Source organism: Xenia sp. Carnegie-2017, unplaced genomic scaffold, assembly GCF_021976095.1.
Source record: "Xenia sp. Carnegie-2017 unplaced genomic scaffold, XeniaSp_v1 HiC_scaffold_19, whole genome shotgun sequence".
NCBI lineage: Eukaryota > Metazoa > Cnidaria > Anthozoa > Malacalcyonacea > Xeniidae > Xenia > Xenia sp. Carnegie-2017.
In genome coordinates this window covers 12,368,782-12,385,138 of record NW_025813481.1, presented here as the reverse complement: position 1 = coordinate 12,385,138, position 16,357 = coordinate 12,368,782, and the positions used below count along the sequence as shown (strand labels likewise).

Below are 16,357 nucleotides of genomic sequence, written 5' to 3'. Positions count from 1 at the left end.
AGAATGTTTGCCAATCTTTAACGCGATATCAATGCCAAAATTAATTGCTAAATAGCGATCGATGAATCAAAAACACAGATTCTTGTTTTCCTCACCCCATGAAAGATTACACGGAAACCATAAATGACTGACTTGATTAAATTTTCGTCAGTCTTATCAATACAGCATTTTTTAAAAAAGTTTGTACTAAAAGCTATATTGTTTTGACATTGAAAAGAAAGCCTAAAATTAAATCCATCTTTGAAAATAATAGAATTATTTCAGTGGTTATAACTTACTTGTAAATTGTTCTTCAAGATCAGGTTTTGTTTTCCAATCATTAAGCCTTGTGATTCTATGCACCAGCAAAGGAAGTTCTGGGAAAACTCTTAAGAAATACTCTTCATTCTTGCCTTCCTTGATATGTATGAGTGGTTTCTCATGCCAATTCTGGTGAACGTTTTGCAAAAAATTTAAGCAACCCAACCATGTGGAGTCATATTGACTTTTATTGAAATTACTAAAAACATGAGGTTCAATACGGTCCATCCAATTTTTTAGACCATTCAACTGCTCATGCACATCTGAGTTGAGAGGATGACCTAAATACGGTATCTCTATACCTGGTTGGTTTGCCACATCACACAGCATATCAAAGTTCTTCTCATAGGATTGTAGATAAGGGTGTTTTAACGCCTCGTTGGCAGATGGTCGTAGTTCAGGTGCACGTTGTAGCATCCATGAAAGTAGATCTTTAAGTTGAACATCGTCGATTTCCTTTAAGCCAACAGGGTTTCTATCTAACAAGTTTTCCAATCTATACTCTGGAGGTCCGAAAGGATGGTTCCCTTTTGTTGCAACATAATAAGCCACCATTCCTGCATTCTAAAATATTTAAAAACATAACAGTGTCAACAAAAGATTTCTAAAAATTTGGAAGTAAGTTGCAAACGGTTATATTTTTACACCCACCATTACATCAGACTCTGGTTTGTAACGTGCTTTATCAACGGACTCTTCATTAACAACGTACGATTCAGGAGCCATCCAATACTGAGCTCCCTTAGTAGCATCGCTTACATGTGTCTTAAGGCCGTTTTTCAATATTCGACTAATACCAAAGTCAGCTATCAGATATTGTCCTTGTGCATCTCGAAGAATATTAGATGGTTTTAAATCACGATGAAGAATAGGATTTGGTTCGCTATGAAGATCAGCTAATCCTTTTAAAATTTGCTTGAGAATTTCGGGAAGAGATTGTTGAAGATCCTCCAAAGTAGAAGATTTTACAAAACTCTCCAGCGATTCTTCACATAGGTCAAATATCAAATAGGCATATTCAGTTCCAATATCTTCTTCAAAGTGGTAACAATTCACAAGATAACTCGACTTCTTGGCTTTGATTTCATTCAAAACTTTCATTTCGTTCTCTGCTTCTTTGATACAGTTATCTCGACGTACTCGTTTCACTGCTTTTCCATAACCATCCTTACTCAGTCCAAGATAAACATGGGTTTCATTATTTCCTTTGCCAATGCAAAACTCGTCCAAGAAAATTACACGTACGTCGTTCACATATTTAACCTTCATACCTTGGTCGCGTCCATACTTAATTAATTTTACGAACATCTCTTTGTGCTTTACTGATTGATCAAAATACTTCCATTCTTTCAACTGCAATTCTAAAAATTATGTAAAGTATTACATTTAGTGATAAGGGATAAAAATAATCAAACATGTGGAAATATATTTGACTTTTAATCATTTCATACCGTCAAAGGGGATGCTGGATTTAAAATTTTTAAAATGGTTACATTGTTCAGGACAATCTTTGATGCACCGATAAACAAACATATCGTGACAAATCAAACGAGAAAAATTTACACTTCGACTGGATAACCGGAATAATTGACTGACTAGGCTGCATTTTTTACACTTGATTTTAGAGATTGATTAGCTACATCATTGACGAAAAAGAAATTATTTAATGGATAACTTACCACCAAATTGTTCTTCCAGATCTGGAGTGGATTTCTTTTCGTTATGCCTTATGATTCTGTGCACCAGAAAAGGAAGCTCCGGTAAAACTTGCAGGAAATACTTTTTATAGTTGCCATCACTTGGCGGCAGTTTTGGATGAGCATCATCTTGCCACTGCTTGCGAACGTTTTGAAAAAATTTTAAGCAGCCTAACCATGTACAGTCAAAGTCATTGAAATTGTTAAAAATTTCTTCGTCGATACGGTCCATCCAGTTTTCTGGATAATTTAACTGCTCATGGACATTTGAAATGAAAGGATCACTTATCTCTATCTCCAGTTGATTCACCACATCACACAACATATCAAAGTTCTCTTCAGCAGATTGCAGATATGGATGTTTTAACGCTTTTTTGGCAGATGGTCTGTCTTCGGGTTTATGTTGCAGCATCCATGAAAGAAGATCTCTAAGTTGAAAATCACCAATTTCTTTCAATCCTACAGGGTTTCCATCTAACAAGTTTTTCATTCTATTCTTTTCAGTTCCAAAAGCATGCTCCCCTTTTGTTGCAACATAATAAGCCACCATTCCTGCATTCTAAAATCAATGAAAAGGTGAAAGTGTGAACGAAACGCCAAAAATTGAATTCAGTTATTCAAAGTTACATTTCTACACCTACCATCATATCAGACTCTTTTTTGTAACATGCTTTATCAACCGACTCATTATTTTCATAATATGATTCAGGAGCCATCCAACACACAGTTTCCCTTTTAGTGTTGCTTGTATATGTCTTAGAGCCATCCTTCAATATTCGGCTAATACCAAAGTCAGCCATCAGAAATTTACCTTGTGCATCTCGGAAAACATTGGAAGGCTTTAAATTCCGATGAAGAATTGGATTTGGTTCACTATGAAGATCAGCTAATCCTTTTAAAATTTGCTTGAGAATTTTGGGAAGAGATTGTTGAAGATCCTCCAAAGTAGAAGATTTTACAAAACTCTCTAGAGATTCTTCACATAGGTCAAGTATCAAATAGACATATTCAGTTCCGGTATCTTCTTCTAAGTGGTAATAATTTACAACATAATTCGATTTCTGTGCATTGCTTTCATTTAAAATTGTGATTTCTTGCAGAGCAAGATTGTTATCTCGTCGTATTCGTTTCACTGCTTTACCGCATCCATCTTTTCCCAGTCCGAGATAAACACGGGTTTCATTACTTCCTTTGCCGATGCAAAACTCGTCGGAGAAAATTACACCTACATCGTTCACTTGTTCAATGACGACCTTGGGATCGCGTCCATACTTGATCAATTTTAAAAGCAATTCTCTATGTTGTGTTGATTCATCAATATATTTCCACTCTGGCCACACCAAGTCTTAAAATCACGTAAAATTGTCACATTTAGGCATGAATGATAAGAATAGCCAAACAATTAGCTAAAAGTAGTCTAATGTCTTGCAAATACGATTCTACATTACAACAGTAGAAATATGAATAAGCAACAATAGCAAACATTACGTAGCTACAAAGCAACTTACAATATAGGCTCATTGATACAATCAGTTTCATTTCGACTCTCGACTTTTCATTTAAAATGTGGACTTTTTTTTTACTCTCGACTTTTACTATCGACTGTCACTCTGAGATAGTAGTTGGAAGCTACTAACTTTTTTCAAAACTTATACAAGTGAAATTTGACTACAGACTACAGACCATGCACCATATGAAAAAAACATCACGATATAATCTTTAAGAGTATTTGGGCTCTGGATCTTCAAAATTATAAAATGCTGAAAATGCAAAGAATGTTTGCCAATCTTTAACGCGATATCAATGCCAAAATTAATTGCTAAATAGCGATCGATGAATTAAAAACACAGATTCTTGTTTTCCTCACCCCATGAAAGATTACACGGAAACCATAAATGACTGACTTGATTAAATTTTCGTCAGTCTTATCAATACAGCATTTTTTTAAAAAGTTTGTACTAAAAACTATGTTGTTTTGACCTTGAAAAGAAAGCCTAAAATTAAATCCATCTTTGAAAATAATAGAATTATTTCAGTGGTTATAACTTACTTCTAAAATGTTCTTCAAGATCAGGTCTTGTTTTCCAATCATTAAGCCTTGTGATTCTATGCGCCAGCAAAGGAAGCTCTGGGAAAACTTGTAAGAAATACTCTTCATACTTGCCTTCCTTGATATGCATGAGTGGTTTCTCATGCCAATTCTGGTGAACATTTTGCAAAAATTTTAAGCAACCCAACCATGTGGAGTCGTATTGACTTTTATTGAAATTACTAAAAACATGAGGTTCAATACGGTCCATCCAAGTTTTTAGACCATTTAACTGCTCATGCACATCTGAGTTAAGAGGATGACCTAAATATGGTATCTCTATCGCTGGTTTGTTTGCCACATCACACAGCATATCATAGTTGTCCTCGTGGCATTGTAGATAAGGGTGTTTTAACGCTTCATTGGCTAATGGTCTTAGTTCAGGTACACGTTGTAGCATCCATGAAAGTAGATCTTTAAGTTGAACATCGTCGATTTCCTTTAAGCCAACAGGGTTTCTATCTACCAAGTTTTTCAATCTATACTCTGGAGGTCCAAAAGGATGGTTGCCTTTTGTTGCAACATAATAAGCCACCATTCCTGCATTCTAAAATATATAAAAACATAACAGTGTCAACAAAAGAACTCTAAAAAATTTGGAAGTAAGTTGCAAATGGTTATATTTTTACACCCACCATTACATCAGACTCTGGTTTGTAACGTGCTTTATCAACGGACTCTTCATTAACAACGTACGATTCAGGAGCCATCCAATACTGAGCTCCCTTAGTAGCATCGCTTACATGTGTCTTAAGGCCGTTTTTCAATATTCGACTAATACCAAAGTCAGCTATCAGATATTGTCCTTGTGCATCTCGAAGAACATTAGATGGTTTTAAATCACGATGAAGAATAGGATTTGGTTCGCTATGAAGATCAGCTAATCCTTTTAAAATTTGCTTGAGAATTTCGGGAAGAGATTGTTGAAGATCCTCCAAAGTAGAAGATTTCACAAAAGTCTCCAGCGATTCTTCACATAGGTCAAATATCAAATAGGCATATTCAGTTCTGGTATCTTCTTCAAAGTGGTAATAATTCACAAGATAACTCGACTTCTTGGCTTTGATTTCATTCAAAATTTTCATTTCGTTCTCTGCTTCTTTGATACAGTTATCTCGACGTACTCGTTTCACTGCTTTTCCATAACCATCCTTGCTCAGTCCAAGATAAACACGGGTTTCATTATTTCCTTTGCCAATGCGAAACTCGTCTAAGAAAATTACACCTACATCGTTCACTTGTTCAATGACGACCTTGGGATCGCGTCCATACTTGATCAATTTTAAAAGCAATTCTCTATGTTGTGTTGATTCATCAATATATTTCCACTCTGGCCACACCAAGTCTTAAAATCACGTAAAACTGTCACATTTAGGCATAAATAATAATATTGTCAAGCAATTAGCTAAAAGTATTCTAAAGTCTTGCAAATACGATTCTACATTAGAACAGTAGAAATATGAATAAGCAACAACAGCAAACATTACGTAGCTACAAAGCAACTTACAATATAGGCTTATTGATACAATCAGTTTCATTTCGACTCTCAACTTTTCATTTAAAATCTTGACTTTTTTTTTACTCTCGACTTTTACTATCGACTGTCACTCTGAGATAGTAGTTGGAATCTACTAACTTTATTTAAAACTGTTACAAATGAAATTTGACTACAGACTACAGGCCATGCACCATATGAAAAAAACATCACGATATAATCTTTAAGAGAATTTGGCTCTGGATCTTCAAAATTATAAAATGCTGAAAATGCAAATAACGTTTGCCAATCTTTAACGCGACATCAATGCCAAAATTAATTGCTAAATAGCAAAGAATCAAAAACAAAGATTCTTGTTTTCCTCACCCCATGAAAGTTTACACGGAAACCCTAAATGACTGACTTGATTAAATTTTTGCCAGTCTTATCAATACAGCATTTTTTTAAAAAGTTTGTACTAAAAACTATGTTGTTTTGACCTTGAAAAGAAAGCTTAAAATTAAATCCATCTTTGAAAATAATAGAATTATTTCAGTGGTTATAACTTACTTGTAAAATGTTCTTCAAGATCAGGTCTTGTTTTCCAATCATTAAGCCTTGTGATTCTATGCACCAGCAAAGGAAGTTCTGGGAAAACTCTTAAGAAATACTCTTCATTCTTGCCTTCCTTGATATGTATGAGTGGTTTCTCATGCCAATTCTGGTGAACGTTTTGCAAAAATTTTAAGCAACCCAACCATGTGGAGTCATATTGACTTTTATTGAAATTACTAAAAACATGAGGTTCAATACGGTCCATCCAATTTTTTAGACCATTCAACTGCTCATGCACATCTGAGTTGAGAGGATGACCTAAATACGGTATCTCTATACCTGGTTGGTTTGCCACATCACACAGCATATCAAAGTTCTTCTCATAGGATTGTAGATAAGGGTGTTTTAACGCCTCGTTTGCAGATGGTCTTAGTTCAGGTACACGTTGTAGCATCCATAAAAGTAGATCTTTAAGTTGAACATCGTCGATTTCCTTGAAGCCAAGAGGGTTTCCATCTAACAAGTTTTTCAGTCTATACTCTGGAGGTCCAAAAGGATGGTTCCCTTTTGTTGCAACATAATAAGCCACCATTCCTGCATTCTAAAATAAATAAAAACATAACAGTGTCAACAAAAGATTTCTAAAAATTTGGAAGTAATTTGCAAACGGTTATATTTTTACACCCACCATTACATCAGACTCTGGTTTGTAACGTGCTTTATCAACGGACTCTTCATTAACAACGTACGATTCAGGAGCCATCCAATACTGAGCTCCCTTAGTAGCATCGCTTACATGTGTCTTAAGGCCATTTTTCAATATTCGACTAATATCAAAGTCAGCTATCAGATATTGTCCTTGTGCATCTCGAAGAACATTAGATGGTTTTAAATCACGATGAAGAATAGGATTTGGTTCGCTATGAAGATCAGCTAATCCTTTTAAAATTTGCTTGAGAATTTCGGGAAGAGATTGTTGAAGATCCTCTAAAGTAGAAGATTTTACAAAACTCTCCAGCGATTCTTCACATAGGTCAAGTATCAAATAGACATATTCAGTTCCGGTATCTTCTTCTAAGTGGTAATAATTTACAACATAATTCGACTTCTGTGCATTGCTTTCATTTAAAGTTGTGTTTTCTTGCAGAGCAAGATGGTTATCTCGTCGTATTCGTTTCACTGCTTTACCGTAACCATCTTTTCCCAGTCCGAGATAAACACGGGTTTCATTACTTCCATTGCCGATGCAAAACTCGTCGGAGAAAATTACACCTACATCGTTCACTTGTTCAATGACGACCTTGGGATCGCGTCCATACTTGATCAATTTTAAAAGCAATTTTCTATGTTGTGTTGATTCATCAATATATTTCCACTCTGGCCACACCAAGTCTTAAAATCACGTAAAATTGTCACATTTAGGCATGAATGATAAGAATAGTCAAAGAATTAACTAAAAGTAGTCTAATGTCTTGCAAATACGATTCTACATTAGAACAGTACAAATATGAATAAGCAACAATAGCAAACAATACAAAGCAACTTACAATATAGGCTTATTGATACAATCAGTTTCATTTCGACTCTCAACTTTTCATTTAAAATCTTGACTTTTTTTTGACTCTCGACTTTTACTATCGACTGTCACTCTGAGATAGTAGTTGGAATCTACTAACTTTTTTCAAAACTGTTACAAATGAAATTTGACTACAGACTACAGACCATGCACCATATGAAAAAAACATCACGATATAATCTTTAAAAGAATTTGGGCTCTGGATCTTCAGAATTATAAAATGCTGAAAATGCAAATAATGTTTGCCAATCTTTAACGCGATATCAATGCCAAAATTAATTGCTAAATAGCAATGAATCAAAAACAAAGATTCTTGTTTTCCTCATCCCATGAAAGATTACACGGAAACCCTAAATGACTGACTTGATTAAATTTTCGTCAGTCTTATTAATACAGCATTTTTTAAAAAAGTTTGTACTAAAAACTATATTGTTTTGACCTTGAAAAGAAAGCCTAAAATTAAATCTATCTTTGAAAATAATAGAATTATTTCAGTGGTTATAACTTACTTGTAAAATGTTCTTCAAGATCAGGTCTTGTTTTCCAATCATTAAGCCTTGTGATTCTATGCACCAGCAAAGGAAGCTCTGGGAAAACTCTTAAGAAATACTCTTCATACTTGCCTTCCTTGATATGTATGAGTGGTTTCTCATGCCAATTCTGGTGAACATTTTGCAAAAATTTTAAGCAACCCAACCATGTGGAGTCGTATTGACTTTTATTGAAATTACTAAAAGCATGAGGTTCAATACGGTCCATCCAATTTTTTAGACCATTTAACTGCTCATGCACATCTGAGTTAAGAGGATGACCTAAATACGGTATCTCTATCCCTGGTTGGTTTGCTACATCACACAGCATATCATAGTTGTCCTCATGGCATTGTAGATAAGGGTGTTTTAACGCTTCATTGGCTAATGGTCTTAGTTCAGGTACACGTTGTAGCATCCATGAAAGTAGATCTTTAAGTTGAACATCGTCGATTTCCTTTAAGCCAACAGGGTTTCCATCTAACAAGTTTTTCAGTCTATACTCTCGACGTCCAAAAGGATGTTTCCCTTTTGTTGCAACATAATAAGCCACCATTCCTGCATTCTAAAATCAAGGAAAATCAAACAGCTTATGAAAAATGTCAAAAATCAAAGTCAATTTAATTTGCAAAAGTTACCCTTTAGCACCTACCATTACATCTGACTGTCTTTTGAAACGAGCTTTTTCTGTTGATTGAGCCTTCATACAATATGATTCAGGAGCAATCCAATACTCAGTGCCACTTATTGCAATGCTTAAATATGTTGTACGGCCATCCTTTAATATTCGACTAATACCAAAGTCGGCTATTAAAAATTTACCTTGTGCGTCTCGTAGAACATTTGAAGGCTTTAAATCTCGATGAAGAATAGGACGTGGCTCGCTATGAAGATCAGCTAATCCTTTTAAAATTTGTCTGAGAATTTCGGGAAGAGCTTTTTGAAGACAAGTCAAAGAATTTGCTTCTGACAATACAAAATCCTGCAGTGATTCTTCACACAGGTCAAGTATTAAATATACATATTCTGTTCCACTCTCTTGTTCTAAGTAAGAATAATTAACAACATACTCCGACTTCTGTGCATTGCTTTCATTCAAAATTGTGTTTTCTTGCAAAGCAAGACTGTTATCTCGTCGTATTCGTTTCACTGCTCTACCGTAACCATCTTTTCCAAGTCCAAGATAAACACGTGTTCCATCACTTCCTTTGCCGATACAAAACTCTTCAGAGAAAATTACACATACATCACCCACATATTCAACCTTGATGCTGGGATTGTGCCCATACTCAATAAGTCTTTGGAATAATTCTTTATGTTTTGTTGATTCACCAAGGTATTTCCATTCTTGTAACTGCAATTCTGAAATTGAAATAAAAGTATTACATTCATAGAGAGCAAATGTGCATGAATAATCAGATGTATAAAAGTAGCTCAAGCTTCTTTTTATTGCATCGAGGATTTTCATACCAAGTGTACATTTCAAAATATTTTATGAAAAACCATCATCAACAACTCGTTCAAGCCAGTGACGTATGAAGGAGGACACGTGCCCTCTACATATTTTAAGTTTAATATAAAAAATTGCTTTTTAACAAGAAAAGTGTCATTTTTGAATGAAAAATTTTACCAAAAAAGCTTGAGCCCCCCAAATTTTCCTTGCCTCCTACGGCACTGGTTCAGGCAATACGTTTTGGCATGAGTGGAGGATAGCAGATAACAAAAATAAGGTTAAAAGAATATTACACACAAACAATTTTGTGACGAACAACTTGAGTGAAACTCTGAAGGAAGAATATTTAGTTTTTCAACCTTAAACGTATAATAAATGTTCATTTATAGTAAAATTTATCTTTTAAGATAAATTCATCTGATTCTGTACCTTTATTCTTCTTTTTCCTATCGAGGTCTTGTAATTTAAGTTCTATTGAATCCTTTAAGTAATGACGCCCTTCCTTTTCGTATATTTGCATTAGACACTGCATGGCATTTTTTTGTTTCTCCATATCATCGCCATTGGTAACAATCTCCAAATAAGTTTCATAAGTATAAGTTGCTTCACTCCAATCTTCAAGTTTATCAAACAATTCAGCTAATTCCCAATAAACAGCTAACACCCCACTTACAATTCCAGCAGAAGTAACAATTGACAAGTTCTTCAAGTAATGGTCAACGAAATCTTTATTAACGTTTATACCACCAACTTTTTTTTGTTGTCGTAGTCGACGTTTATTTTGTTCTTGTTCTTGTTGTTGTACCTGTTGGTTTTCTAGTTGATTTTCTTTTTGCATTTCCTGTTGGTGTTGAGATTCAAGAAGATTAAATCCTTTTTTGTAATGCTCCAGCGATTTCTCATAATTTTCAACCAACTTATTCAATCCTCCTAATGCAATATGGCAGAGACAATCCATTTCATCTTTCTTTATGCCTTCCTCCAATGTTTTAGCGGTACAATAAATACTCCCCAACCCGAGGTATATTTGATGTTGAAAATATTTAATTTCCAGTTCAGATGAAAGATTCAAGCAATCATTAAAGCAGTTTATTGCTTCCTTCCGTTTATCAGATAGTGTGTAAGCATTACCAAGGCCAAAGCATGCTATCGTTATTAGGCTATTATCGTCGGTAGAATTCAAACATTTTTTGTAATGTTCAATAGCCGTTTCATAATCGCCATTATTCATAGAACAATTCCCTTCTTCCAAGAACTGCATAGCTGCTGGTTGTGACTGCCATGTCCCCATCTCTTCTCGTGATACGGCAAATATTTGTTTGAGCTCTTGATTATTATTTCCAAGTTTCCTTAGGTGGAACTTTCCAATCCCAACTTTGGATTAATCACAGGAAAAGTCGTGGTTCTTTTAGAAGCGTTGGAAGAGTATCTGTGAAAATTAACTTCGACTGTTATTTGTTACAAGCGAACAGGAAAACTTTTTGTTTCATCTATTTCTACGTAGATTCTAGGCGCTCATTTGCTATCGTGTTTGACGCAATACAAAATTTCTAACGTCTTATTGACTATAATAACGCACTTTAATAATATTAACACCAATCCTATTCACACCACACCCAAACCTATAAAAGCGCATTCCACAAGGGAAACTTACCACAAATTTGACGATCTTTTAGGTTGAGAACAACTTGAAACCTTTCACTTCTTTGCCGGTTTCGTTCTCTTCAGATCAAAGAATGTCGAATACCTGTTTTGCATTTAGTCGTAGATTAAAATGATGTTAACAATACAGACAACTACAAATGATCACAGTTGGAGGCAGGGTGAGATAAGAGAAATTTTTTGAAGTTTCAATTTAAAACGTCATACGCACATAAAATATATTTTATGAAGAACAAGAAAATAGTCTGTTATATTCAGTCATGAGTATAATAGTCAGTTATGATAATACAATACAATAAAATGTAAAGAAATGTTGATGATGTTGGACAATGTTGGATAAAGTTCAAAATTCTTCAAACTGATCTACATATGCAAAAACTATAGTTAACCGCTCCTGAATTTATATTATTATTTGGATTGGATTTTCTTCACATTATCGTTTTAGCTCTTCAGGACAACAAGTTATACTTGCAATATTCACGTAAGTGAAATGACAAAAGCTTGATTTGGAATTTTCAAAAGTGGGAAACAAATTTGATTATACCACATTAAATTATGTAAGATAATAACATACATAACTGAATAATAATAAGGGGAATAAATGATTTTATAAATTCCTTTGGGTATATTTGGAATATTTAACAAACCAGTAACTTTGAGTCTTAGACTAAGTTTATTTTTCAAAATTGAAATTGAAATTCATCATTGGGAATCTTCAACACTTGCACCGTTTTGATGAAGTCAATGTCTACCAAGAGCAAGACAGTATGCATTTTCTACTTGATTAATACAAAGCAATCAGTTCCGATACTATTGGCATCTAAAGATATCCTGGCCTTTCCACATCTCGTTTTAAGAAAGAAGCAGTTGAAATAAAATCTCAACTGCATGTTGAAAGCTGCATTGATAATATTTTAAAGATGCATAACTGTATCAAATAACTGTAAATCATAAAAATAAGACGTTGAATAAACGCAATTTATATTGTCATGCGTGACTAATATAAACACATACTTTACAACAACCCCCTCGATCCTACCCTACAGTATTTGCACGCACTGATAAAATTGGCATTCTGTAAAAGAACTGAACTTGTCAGGTAAATATTTTGTAATTGCAGGCAAATCCGGATGATCTATGATTTACTGAAGTGTCTGACATAGGACAATTGTCAGTAGCTCGATCAGTGTCACTTCTAGCCATTTAATTAATACCTTTCGTCATAGGCAACAACATACGCTAATTTATAAAACTCTCTCGGTTCTCCTACCATCTATAAATTAACTCTACATATATGTAAAAACGCAGCTATATGTAAACACAAATTTCAAAACAATTGTCTTAGTCTGCATAGTTTAATATTTTTTTCTATACTTTCTTCTTGATGAGTGAAAAATCAGTAAGTTTTAACAAAAATATAATTTGAAGGTTTATTCGTGTCGAGATAAATAACGATGATAATTACAGACATGTTTTTAGCGATAGAATCAAACGTCTGACGCAATGAACTTTCCCAACATGCTATTAAATGCATTGAAATAATTCACAAATTTAATCTAGTGTTTTATAAGCATACCATTCTTTAAACATGACAGGAATACAACAAAAATAGGTCTGCAAATCTTGCTAATGATTATCTCATCCTGATTATCAAATTTGACTTCTTTGCCGTTTAGTTTACGTCTGATAGAACCATGAAAATAATAAAAATGATATGCACTTTGTCACATACATATTTGTTCAAAAAATTAAAAAATTTCAAAAGATCACAGCTGGAAATAATCTTTGGGGGATAGACTTGAGAAATTTTGCAAAGGTTGAAATGTAAAACGTAAATAAGTACAAGCCTGTAAATTATCTGCACATTTGAGGAAACACAACTTTAAAGTTAGTTTTACAAAGCATGACTCACCGGAAATGTAGGCCATGCATCGAAACCATTGATTGAAACACAAGCGAACATACTTCATTTTCTCGTTCTTTCACCAGCCATGTTTTATCTCTTGATTGCTACTTATGTTTGAAACAGATACCGCTGTCATTGAGAGCCCACGATGAGCTAGCAGTGTCTTTATTCTTTTTAATATTCTTGTGAACGTTGATCATAGAGAAATGCAAAACATTTTAAATTAAGAATTTGCAAAAACAACAAATTTATTTCAATCACACAGATAAGTACCTTCATTGATTCAGACGTTTCCTCAAATGATATACAACAATCAGTACTACAGTAGAGCCACGAGAACTCCAACTGGCTCCTTTAACTCGAACCTTAATTCCACTAACTCGAAGTCAATTCCTCCTGGATTTGCTACTTGCTTGTACATTACACATGATGCATGAAAAAAACTGTTTCTCTTTGAGATCAACAGACATTGCTGCACATATATTAATCTACTTCTTGCTAACTCGAACGAATTTCACTTTGCCTTGGTTAAATTTTCTTATGGTTAAATTCCAAACGCTATGGTGGGTAAATCTCAAAGGCGTAAATTTTGCACGTGGAAAGTGTAAATTTGAACAACAAGAAATTAAGCCATTTATACATCAATATAGCTTACTTAACTGAAAACAGCGAACATTAACTGATTATAGCCTAGTACAAATGTTGTAAAGTGTATTTGATTAATTTGAACATATTTATACTAAATTTGATTGGCAGAAAAGTTAGCTACTGAAACTTCAAAAAATAGCTATTGGTTATGTGTTCCTACAATGTATGCTGTATAAAGACTGTTGTGTTGATGGTAGCAAGGGTATTTTATCATTAATCTCCCAGACAATACTATTGATCACATATAAATTCGTGACTTGTAACTTCATAACACAAACTTGTCTCTCGATACTGGTATATTTAATACCTATGAAATGTGATACCTTTACAAATGAGTTTTTTCATCTTCTTGATTCTAGTTTTAAGAAAAGGTTGTTCAACATATTTTCACAGAACTTAAAGTAACTTTCATATTTCACATTATAATATCCTCGCTTCCACTTAGAAGAATTTTCTTCGACATTTAATTGTTATATATGTCTTATTGACACAATTTACATAACTGTTTATGTCACATATATAACAGTTTTCTGAACGCTTATAAACTTTAACTAATGTAAAGTTGCGACTTGCACCTTAGCATCTGAATTAATGCAATTACAAGCAGAAATGTTTCAACCACTATCATTGGTACCAGACCGTAATAAAATCAATTTCACTACAAAAAAATACAAAGTGCAACAGTTGCAAATGAAGGGTTCTAGGTTTCAGTTCAATTCAACAATATAGCTTTTATTGATTTTCTCAAGAAAAATGTTATTCGAAAGAAGGATAAATCATCATTTGTTTGTCGCTTAGACACAAACAAAAAATTTAACTTTTTTTGGCAAGTCTTAACTTTTGCCTATCGCTAACCGTACGACACGTTTTGATAGTTTCCTCTATCTTGAAGAGTAATTCAATCTTCATAACGAATGAAAGTCACTCGAAAAAACTGACAAATGCTATACGTTTATCATGCAGGATGTTATGATTAGTCAATACACCCCCAGACCTCCTAGATTGCTACTCACTCTTACATTCAGACCTTTGCACGAAGCTCGTAAAAACCAAGATTGCTACTCACTCTTACATTCAGACCTTTGCACGAAGCTCGTAAAAACCAATTTTGCTACTCACTCTTACATTCAGACCTTTGCACGAAGCTCGTAAAAACCAAGATTGCTACTCACTCTTACATTCAGACCTTTGCACGAAGCTCGTAAAAACCAAGATTGCTACTCACTCTTACATTCAGACCTTTGCACGAAGCTCGTAAAAACCAAGATTGCTACTCACTCTTACATTCAGACCTTTGCACGAAGCTCGTAAAAACAGGACTAACTTAAACGACTCTTGCTAGTATAAAGAAAAAAATGACTACATGGACATCAGAAAGGCACCATATAAAATTCTCTAAATACACATTTGTCGCATATTTATCGATAGGATTGTTGAATATTTTATATTTTCACGGAATTACTCTAATAAAAACGCATTCGGAAGGGACGTTCACCAGAGGGAAACGCGTAATTGAGGCTAGGCGTGTATTAGAGGAATACGTTAACCCTTCTTATTAGAATAATCGACTTTTATTTACTGTTACAAAGTGGATTCTCATCAATTTACATCATTTTACCAATTCCTAAAATAATATATGCTAAGTCGTAGACAAGAGTTATATTTTGAGAGTGATTAACTTCCAGTGAGCATTAGTTTGTTGTAACTTTATTTACCATCAAGATCAAGATTGTCCATGACCTCTTTGCTTTTCTTTCCACTAACTTCTTCAACTTTCAAATGATGTTCAATATCTAAAAAATGTTCACAACGGTATTGTCACTATTATGTACAGCTTAAAGTGTAGAGAGTCGAGAGAGAAAACATTATAGAGTGTTAAAAACACACTAAATAAAAATACAACCAAAAAAGAGAGTTGGCAGAGTAAGAAAACAATTGTTTTATAGCCAAATTTGTTAGTTTACCGTAAAAGATTGAGTGAGCATCAAAATTAAATCGGGAATATATATATCATCATGGAAGCCTATTTCAGTAATGTCTTTGAAAAAGGAAAATTATGTTTATGGCTTACAGGTAAAATGTTTCTTGAGATCAGGTCTTGTTTTCCAGTCAGTTGACCTTATGATTTTATGCACACGAAGAGGAAGATCGGGAAAATGTTGCAAAAAGTACTTTTTATAGTTTCCTTCTTTGACATATGGCGATAGATGTGTACGAGATTTATCGTTCCAATGCTCATTCACGTTTCTAATGAATCTTAAACAACTTGCCCATGTAGGCTTGTAAGTGAAAGTTTTCTTTTTGCCATTTGTTTTAAAGGTTTAGAAATCTTCTAATACTTCATCGTCGATAAGCTCCATCCATTTCGAATGGCAATCCAATTGTTTATTGCGAATTTTGACCTTTTGATGGTTTTATCTCTGGTTGGTTCCCAACATCACACAGCATGTCAAACTTCTCCTTATCG

General features: G+C 34.0%; 1 protein-coding gene across 1 annotated transcript in view; it reads right to left on the bottom strand.

Annotated features, from left to right (window-relative positions):
• Window positions 1–16,357, bottom strand: part of LOC124438153 — a 281,486-nt gene that overhangs the window by 220,606 nt on the left and 44,523 nt on the right. The gene's annotated exons all lie outside the window — the stretch shown is intronic.